At 39.6% G+C, this 10,266-nt stretch overlaps 1 long non-coding RNA gene across 6 annotated transcripts; it reads right to left on the bottom strand.

Moving 5' to 3' along the window:
- Positions 1 to 411: 411 nt before the first annotated feature.
- Positions 412 to 6,830, bottom strand: LOC123188391 (uncharacterized). Of its 6 annotated transcripts, none has more exons than XR_006494599.1 (7): positions 6,515 to 6,829; positions 6,280 to 6,414; positions 5,628 to 5,753; positions 5,471 to 5,564; positions 5,033 to 5,118; positions 1,346 to 1,466; positions 412 to 672 (listed from the first exon to the last, which is right to left on the bottom strand). It is a non-coding gene; the product is annotated as an uncharacterized lncRNA (long non-coding RNA). The 6 variants fall into 6 exon arrangements; XR_006494602.1 differs by having other exon boundaries at positions 6,280 to 6,408; XR_006494603.1 differs by having other exon boundaries at positions 1,346 to 1,478; positions 5,471 to 5,753; positions 6,515 to 6,830.
- Between the last annotated feature and the right edge of the window lie 3,436 nt (positions 6,831 to 10,266).

The raw sequence follows: 10,266 nt of genomic DNA, 5'->3' as shown, positions 1-10,266 counted from the left end.
TACAGAACTCAAAAACTAAAGAGTGGGCTATTATTTCATGTACAATTGCACCGTAGCTCGCAAGATTGTCCTTCTGTAAGTCTTCCACGACCACTTTGCAATCCGATGCAACTTCAACCCGCCTCAAATATAGATCATCCGCCAGTGCCAAGGCTTCTCTAATGGCTAGAGCTTCGAGAGTCGGTGGGTCCACAATTTATGGCAAGCCAAGCCCATTAAGGCCGGCCCATAAAACTGTATACACATTTATTTTACTGGGCCAAAGCCCATGTCCAATCCATTATGTATTATTAGGTCGTTTAACCTTTTTAGACCTGAAACTGTACTACAAGTAAAGTTCAGTGAAGAATACACCACAGATTTAAATTAGACAGATATCTTTTTGAATATCCCAGCACACACAAAATAAGATTACACACGCCAGACAACATAACACAGATTTAAATTAGACAGATATCTTTTTGAGTATCCCAGCACACACAAAATAAGGTTACACACGCCAGACAACATAACACAGATTTAAATTACAGAGATAGCTTTTTGAGTATCCCAGCACACACAAAGTAAGATACACAGCCAAGACAAATGGTATTGCAAAAAACATAGCCTGTTGCACAACAACATCATGGCTCCATTGTCTTCCTCTTTAAGAATTCCGAGAAGCATTTCGTCCTGGCAACAGAAGGGACAACACATGAGCAGCAAATTAAGCATCTACTACCCCTATAAAAACATGAGAGGGCAGAGAACCAATACATCTCAACCGTCTAATGGAGAGATCTAACGATCAAAATCATCTCAATGTTTAATGTTTAGCATCAACCACGCGGTTAGTGTACGGTTAAGCCACTAAACTTTCCTCCACGCAGCAACCCACGCCCTCCGCTTAATCCTCCTCTGCCCCGCTGCATCCGACGCGCCCAGCCGCCCCTCCGCCCCGCTCCTGGCTCCACGCTCGGTCGCCCCTGCTCCCCGTCCGCCCTTGCTCCTACCACAGCCAACACTCCTCCCACAGTGCCCGCCGCGCCCGGCCTCCCCCGGCGTCCGCGCCCGTCCGGCCGCCCCTGCTCCCCCGCCAGTCCCCGTCCCAAACGCCGCCTTGCGCGCCCCCGCGCCCGGCCGCCCCCAGCGCGCGTCCGCTCCACGCCTACCCGCGCACGTCGCCGACGGCCCTCCATGCCTCCCACAACATGCCCATGGAGCTCTTTCTGCAACAAATCCCTCACCAATTGGAGCGCCAAGGAAACCCATATCCTTTCTCGTAAGTAATCATCATCAATAAGGAGCGAGTATTTATGCTCAATTATGTGCGTGTACTGATTTCTTCACTTCCCCATGGATTTACCTTCACACAGATGAATAATCATCATCCACCTGCATCTCCATTACGATCAGAAGAATGTTCTCCATTTAAGGACCTGACAATCACGCCTAATCATGGGGATGCAAATGCCCTAGGTGAAAATCTGCGAGAACAACTGAATTGGGGTCAAAATTGGGATGCCCAAGTGTCTGATGAGAAGATAATGGAATACAACAGGAAGCGACCTACAACCCTCTCCATTGCCCAAAGTAATGTAAGCTAGAGGAATTCTTATTAATGCTTTAGTCCAGTTTAGAATCTGGTAAGGGAAAGGATACAATGTGCATGCATGTGAGTTGTATACATTGCAATCCACATGACAATTTCATTTGGCCTACTTACATGCCGTCAGAAGCCGGACATGGACTCCATGCAAATATATAGGCCTGCAAATAATTAACAAAACAATATACTAAGACATCCATATCACTAACAAAGAGTGTAACTGATTTTCCCTTGATCTATTCAGCCCATCTCTTGTTAGCTCGGATCTTTATTTTGAGCATATGTTTCGTGTTCTATAGAGCATTCACTATTTTCTTTTTCTTTGTGGCCGTATATATTTTTGAAAAAAAATTATGATCTTGTTCTGGATTGATGGTACTACCAATAGCATACATGTATTTTTTACTTTCTCATATTTTTAATTTTAGCTCGGCCATCGTTTGTAATGCGGCGATGCCGTATTTGTCAGAAGGTTGGTTTTAGTTTCTTGTTCATAGTTAATAATCATGACATATGGTAAGATGTCTTTATGGGCTCATATGTACTCTATGAAAATGTTACATGAAAAGCATTGCTAGGAATTTGAAATTGGGATGTGTACTGCTTATTATTTCCAATTTTGCACTATAGACTCACAATCCTATGATTAATATTTTTGGTTGACCAGCACAACATTTTTTTGATTGTGACCTCATTCTTAAATAGTTAAATTTGGCAGGTTGCAGAAATTCAAATTCACTATCTCTTCAGAATCAATGCAAATTCACTGAATGCTTCGTAGCTTCGTGGAATTTTGCCGCTTACATTGCAAATACTTGATCCTTGATTGCTATGCTATGTTGATCATGCCAATAAATGTTTGGAGACAGGAAACATCATGTACAAGTTATAATATATAGAAAATATTTTTTACGCACCACTAGCTCCAAGGAATTGTTTCCTCTACTTGAAACATAGAGGTGGGTGTTTGATACTCCTTTAATCATGTATCTCCTTACTGAAACTGAATGCAGTTTTTGTTGGCTTGGAGGAATGTCTGCACCAATCCACCAAACTCGAATTAGGGGATCACATACAATGTGGTGGCAAAAATTGAGGTGATGATCCATCAGGTTCGCCTCATATTTGTTTTTGGGAATGACTTAATTGGTCCCAGACACTTTTTGTGGCCTAGAAAATATCATAAATGTTCACCGGTCAGCCGCCTCCTCCGCGATTGACTCCCTGCAGTTATTGACCCAGCACGTTGATTGCTCTACCCCATATACCCACTTCATTCTTGCCCTAATATATTAACCTACTGTCACGTTGATCCGTTTATCTATTTTGAGCATATGTGGCATGGTCTACAAGGTATTCAGTTTAGATTTTTCTTATCATGGATTCAGTTTTTTATTGTAGTTTGTGGGGTTATTTTAGTTACTAGCTTGCAACGATTCAGTTTATCCACTGCTGCTCCTAGAGGGTGCATTTGAATGATGAGAAGGTGGAAGTTAATAACTTCATATGGTTATCTGATTTCTCTACGAGTGATTTCCTTCTGTTTTGTTCGGGCAAGCTTGATTTATATGCGCTCACATGGTTAATGCTCTCTTGCAGTATATGCATGCAAGGCACTGTTTGGGTTGGCTTGCATTTATGGGTATGTGATAAATCTGAAAGAAACTTATGCCATGTATATCATGTACTACCTGAAGTTTTTGCAGCCGTTGAATGTAGAACCCTTGAAATTTTTCTTATGTACTTCTAATTTTCTCCGAGCAAAGACGTTTAACCTACTTAAGGACAAACATACATATATTTCCACAAATTATTTTATGATCCATGTCGTAAGAGTCTTTCTATCTACCAAACTATATACTTGTCATGAACTGGAGTTTTTTGGTTTTCCTTTTGTGTACATATTGTGTATGAAATTGTTCTTTTAGAGAAAGGAAAATTTTAGTATGCTAAATACTTGTCATGAACTGGAGTTTTTTGGTTTTCCTTTTGTGTACATATTGTGTATGAAATTGTTCTTTTAGAGAAAGGAAAATTTAGTATGCTAAATAAGAGGACAGACTTAGAAAATGTTACATTAATTTGTTTACATTATAGCTTTTGTTCAGTTGATTGAGTTTCACGGTGCATGTGGATAAACTGAATCGTTGGCAATAGTTGAAGGAAGATTCAGGGGTTGAGCATTAGGTACGCTGCAATCATGTTGATGCTCCTCAAGATCATGCCGCCATTATTGTTATCCTTCAGAGGGAACTTGACCTACTAATCAGCAATGAATTTTATTGGTAATAAACCAACATCCTACAGTTCTACAATCAAATTTTAGTTGACTGTTGTCTTACTATATATTGTAGGTAATTTTTGTTCTTATATTTTTATGGGCCTTAAGATTAACTTATCGTTATTCCATTTCACAATCCCAAAGCATGTAAAAATATTACTTCCTCCGTCCCATAATTCTTGTCGTGGATTTAGTTCAGTTGAAAGATTCATTGTGGATTCACTAGATTCATGGTATCATTTTAAGACAGATTTATGGCTATGTCATACAATACATAGGTAGGCGTGTATGATTCTTTTTCAGTAAAAAGTATTGGTGCAGAGCTAGAAGAAAACCTTGAGATGGTCCAACTTTTTGTAAGTGTGCTATTGTTAGATAGTGATTTGTATGGTATCTCGTATTTTCCTATGATTATACGTGTGTTACACGTGCACGCTTACTAGTAACATGAAATAAGAAAAATGCAGCAAGCTGAGTAGAATGCAGACAGTGTATATAAGCAAGTCACATGGATGCAAGCAGTGGGCATTTTAGAGGGTTTTATGTGGCTGCGTGGCCCAACTTTTGTTTCTTCCATAAAACAGGATAGAAATATTAAACACTAGTAAGTTAAAATTCATATTATATCATATGTGTAAACTCTCCACCTCCTAAAGAGACTCCAACATCAGAAGATCATACTAATTACTAAAGGCCAGTTCTTTTGCTGCTTTCTAGAATAAGCTGCAATAAGTTGCCCCTACCCAGCTTATTCTAGAAAATTATTTAATTAGAAGCCTACTGCTGTCACACATGCATTAAAGTGAAGTATACATGTTATTCAATCTTTAAGAAATTACTACTTATGAGATCTAGAAAGAATGAAGTCAGGTGAAGTGTTCATACATGTGTCCACGAGAAAAAGCAAATGTTAAAGACCCAAAGGGGTATTATAGCAATACTGATAGAAGAAAATGAAGAACATGTTGGAATCTTGACAATAGTTCACGCCCAGTACAACAAACTGGAGCAAAAGTTGCATGCAACACATGAAGGGCTGATCTGATTACTTAACTTGTAGCATCAATAGGTGCAAGAAGCGCATACACAAGAAGATTAAGCAAAAGCAGAATCTCCTCCTATTTTGGAGGATATCAATCAAAGGTGACCAAATGGAGGATTACCAGGTTGGATGAGTAGACACATATACGGTACTTGTCGTGTCGGCAAACCTCGTAGTCGATGTGCTCCTAGATCTGATTCACCCTCCCTACACACACAACCCCAGATCATTACTCGGTGACAAATAATACATGGTAAATAAAATATCTTGGTTTATCCTTATGAAACAATAGAACATTCAGCAATTTACGATAATTTGTTACAGCCACAATTACATACATTATATATCCACATTCCCAGTATTTACATCACACATTTTCTTAAAAAAGTGAGCGGTGTGCATCTAAACAAGATCATAGCGTGAAAGGGCAGCATGATATAGAAGGTGAATACAGAGAAGCCTTGTATGGTTTCTCAAATATACTCACCAAATGTCTTGCAAGGTATGGATAAACATGGTTGAGCTAGATGACATGTTATCATACTCAAGAATTACTTACCATCATCCTGTTCATCCACAACATTGTGTAGTTGTTCTCCTCATGATCCTTCCTCCAGTCCAGCGTCTCAAGTTACAGCTGTTGCGCCAGTTACCTACAAGACCAAGGAAAATTAGGGAGCTGTCCGAGAACTACCGAGCAGCCAGGGAAACCTAACTTCTTGGTGTAGGGACCCTGTTCTCCTCGTCGGCCCTTCCCTTGTTGGCATTGAAAAGGAGCAGCATGGCGAGCTCGGTCTCCTCAGGCACGACCCCTCCGGCATCCGCGTACTCAAATATATTATCTGTAGTAGCATCAATGAGGGAAGCATACAGTTGTTCTGATACAGTAAAATATGCACCATTGAGGCAATGTGAACATTTGTGCATTGTACTAAACCAAAAAAATCCGACGCTAACTTTCCTTGGCAAAGTCACGAAAAATATTTAAACATTATATACTAGCTATTGAGTGCATCCATAGATATACACCTAGAAACCGACACAGTTAAGCAAGGCGACACGACAGGGATGATACTGAGCGTCCTCTACCTAACGAAGGCAACAGTTTAGCATAAGATTAAATGGTCTGTAGTCTAAATCGGTAGCAGTTTAACACTCTGTAGTATAAGTCAGTAGCAGCTTAGGGAATTAAACTCTAATAATAGAGTAGCAATTTCAATAGCAGATCCGAGGGTCGCAGGCGATCTCTCTCATTCATTGGCGGCTCCCACACGCACGACGCATCAAATCATGCCAAGGGGAAATCTCGCCCCTTGACCAACGACTATGCCGCGAGGCAGAAATCATTAGATCTCAGATGGTGCTTACCTGCTGCTGCTTGGCAACTTGCTCCTTGAACTTGCCCGCCCGCTTCCTGAACGCCTCCATATCTTTGACGCAATCACCTTTGGCGTCGGGGCAGGGTATGAAGACGGTGTTCCTCCATCTGTGCCTGTCCTGCTTCTTCCGTTCGCGCCATGGATATGCATGAAAGGAAATCACAGGAAAGAATAGGTGAGGTGGGGAGAAGATGGTGGGCCGAACAAGAAGGAGAGGGACCAACCTGAGCACGCCGGTGACGGATCCGGCGCCCGCTGGCCTCGACGTCGCCGGATGTGGCGGATCCCGGCCAGGTAAGGGGTGGCGGCCGAAACCCTAGCTACCACGGGGGCTGGTGGACGGCTTGAGCGCTGATTCTAGCCGGAGGGGAAGGAGGTGCGGACATAGGGGAGCTCGGGGGTGTGATACGCGCCGCCGAAGCTCGACGGAACTGGCCGATGTGGGTGGTGGGTGGCGGCGAGGGAGAGAGGTTCATGGGGGGGAGGGAGAGGTTGCAAGACAGAGAGGGGTTTGTGAGGGAGAGAGCGAGCGAGGGGAGGGTGGGATCTTTTTTTCATTTTCTGTTTTTTCTGTAGATGGATGGATGGATGGATGGATGGGCGCCATGTCATCGATCCGTGTCACAAGTAATTCCACCAATGAGAATAAAGCACACATGCAATTGTGTTTTCCTTTTGTTTTTCTTCTATTTTTTCACATGAAATATTCAAAAATAATATCATATTGTGCACAAGTTTATATCTTAGAATGAAAAATATTGTTTCTTAAGAAAATTTTCATTTTATTAGGATGAAGAATTCATTTTTCATTTTTCGAGTGTCCAAAATGAGTTTTTTTGTGAAGGACCTATCATATATTTATCGCAAAATTGGACCAAATCAATTTTATAAAATACTATGCCATATTTAATGTACAAATTGACCAAATGATTGGGTGTCAAAAGGTTTGATCCACCTCTCATAAAAAAGACAAATTCCCGGCGATTCAGTTGGAAGTGGGTCAAGTTTAAACTACAGTTGCCTCATAGTTTGCTCATGATTTTTTCCAAATATCAGTTTTAGGTACAAAAGTATCTATTTAATCAGAGAAACACCAAAAAAAATTCAAGATTCAACCACTAGCTAGGGACGGTCATGCCCGCCATTTTGACCGCATTATGAAATGGGCATGAAAAATAAAAAAAAATTGGAAAACCTTCGCATTGTGTCATTATATATGACCAAGTTATCAGGAAAAACAATAAACTTGTAATACGGCAAATTTTTAGAAAAAGTGTTCTCAGAAAGAAGCTATCATGTGTGAAGATTCATGGCTTTCAAGCCAAATGATTAATCTTATAGCCACATTCATGGCATAGTTTGTTCAAATGATCTCATATTGTGCACAAGGGTGCATCTTGGCATGGCAAACAACCTTGCCTAAGGAAGTTTTCAGTTTCCTTGGACGAAAAAATTCATTTTTCATTTTTTGAGTGCCATAAATGAGTTTTTTGTGAAGGACCTACCATATATTTGTTGCAAAATTGGACCAAATCAATTTTATAAAATATTAGGCCATATTTAATGTATAATTAACCAAACTATTGTGTGTCAAAATCTTTGATCCACCTCTCGTGAAAAAGACAAATTCCCGCTGATTCAGTTGGAAGTGGGTCAAGTTTGAACTGTGACTGCCTCATAGTTTGCTCATGATTTTTTCAAAAAATCAGTTTTAGGTACAAAAGTATCTATTTAATCAAAGAAACATCAAAAAAATTCCAAGATTCAACCACTAGCTAGGGACGGTCATGCCCGTCGTTTTGACCGCATTTTGAAATGGGCATGAAAAGTTAAAAAATCAAAAAATTGGAAAACCTTCGCATTGTGTCATTATATGTGACCAAGTTATCAGGAAAAATAATAAACTTGTAATACGACAATTTTTTTAAAAAATTGTTCCCAGAAAGAAGCTATAATGTGTAAAGATTCATGGCTTTCAAGCTAAATGATCAATCTTACAGCCACATTCATGGCATAGGTTATTCAAATGATCTTATATTATGCACAAGGGTGCATCTTGGAATGGCAAACAACGTTGCCTAAGGAAGTTCTAAGTTTCCTTGGACGAAAAATTCAATTTCCATTTTTCGAGTGCCCAAAATGAGTTTTGAAGGACCTATCATATATTTGTTGCAAAATTAGACCAAATCAATTTTATAAAATACTATTTCATATTTAATGTATAATTGACCAAATGATTGTGTGTCAGAATCTTTGATCCACCTCTCGTGAAAAAGACAAATTGGACCAAATATTAGTTAAAAACACTAGATCGTATTTACAAAAGAATAATAGCCTTTTTCTCTTCTTTTAGATGGGCTGAAATGAGAGCCTCGATTATTTTTCCTTGGGATAAATATGGCCCAACTAATTGGGACACCTTTTCTTTTTGAATCGGTCAATTGTTTTACAACAGCAACATTTTCTAAAATTCTTCGAAAAAATAAAAAAGAGAAACTAATATAACATTATTTAAATTTTAGAATGCAAAATTGAATTCTCATACTATTTAAAGAAATAAACATGAAATAGAAAAGGAAACTGAAAAACTACAAAGCGAGTAAAAAAGGAAAAAGAAAAAAGGAAAGAAAGAGAAAGAAACAGAGAAAAAAATGGGTCAGCCCAGTTAGGGGCGCCCTTATGCATCGCGATGGCCCAGGTTGAATCGCAGGCGGCAAGTGGTGTAGCCTTTGCTAAAGGCACAACAAATGGGCCGGCCCATGAGGAGGTGAACGAGCTCTAGACAAGTAAAAATAAAACAAAAATGTTAAGCGTGAGGGAGACATCAAACTCACGATTTCCCTCTTGCGGATGAGGGCTACTAACTGAACGCTAGCGAGTTCTAGTGCTAAATATGAGGTGCCATAGTATAACTATCGAAACCTTTTGAAAAATTCGGAAAATATACACTGAAAATTTGTAATATCCATTGTATTTTTTTAATGTACGTTGAACAATTTAAGTAATACACGATGAACATCTTTTAATATAAGATGAACATTTTTCAAAGAATATCAATGTACGCGTTGAACAATTTTCAAATAAGCATTGGACGTTTAGTAAAAAATACGTTGAACAATTTTATAATATACAGTGAACATTTTGTAGCACATGATGAACATTTTTATAACGCAAAGATGAAGTATTTTTAGAATATATGATGAACATTTTTATTAATACGGCAAACATATTTGTAATATGCAGTGAACCTTTTGTATAATACGCAATAAAAGAGAAGAAAACAGAAATAGAAAAGTAGAACAAAAAGAAACATAAAAGAAAAACTGAAAGGAAAAAAGGAACCAAGACAGAAAAAAGGAAACTGAAACAAAACAACTGAAAATTGAACAAAATAGTCGAAAACCGAAAGCCGCAGAAGAAAAACGAAAAAAACCATAAGAAACAGTGAAGGAAAAGCAGCGTAGGAAAACCCGTATGTGGGTCGGCCCAAGTGGCGATCCCTTCAGCGAAGCGGCAGCTCCTGGATGCAGGCGCGCATCAAGTATGATCCACGTCTTATTTGCTACATCTAAGGTGTGTGTGGTGTAGTGGCGTGGGGCTCTTATGGGGAGGACGATGGCTTGGGTTCAAATCTTCCCATATGCGTTTTTTATTCATTTTTTTAAATAATTTGATCCATTTTGCTGTTTTAATTAATTTGATTGGCTCTTTCATTTGGGTCCCCTCCTCTAAGGTCGGTGGTGGGTCCTACCTGTCATGTTCATGGTCGGACCTGCATGTCAGTTTGGTGGGCCTTAGGTCAATGTGTCCGTCCTATCCGTCATGTTGTTTATTCATTTTTTTAATAATTTGATCCATTTTGATGTTTTAATTAATTTGATTGGCTCTTCCATTTGGGCCCCTCCTCTAAGGTCGGTGGTGGGTCCTACCTGTCATGTTCGTGGTGGGACCTGCATGTCAGTTTGGTGGGCCTTAG

This window comes from Triticum aestivum, chromosome 2A (genome assembly GCF_018294505.1).
Source record: "Triticum aestivum cultivar Chinese Spring chromosome 2A, IWGSC CS RefSeq v2.1, whole genome shotgun sequence".
Lineage (NCBI taxonomy): Eukaryota > Viridiplantae > Streptophyta > Magnoliopsida > Poales > Poaceae > Triticum > Triticum aestivum.
The sequence above is the reverse complement of the archived record's forward strand: the minus strand, read 5'-3'. Positions and strand labels throughout refer to the sequence as shown.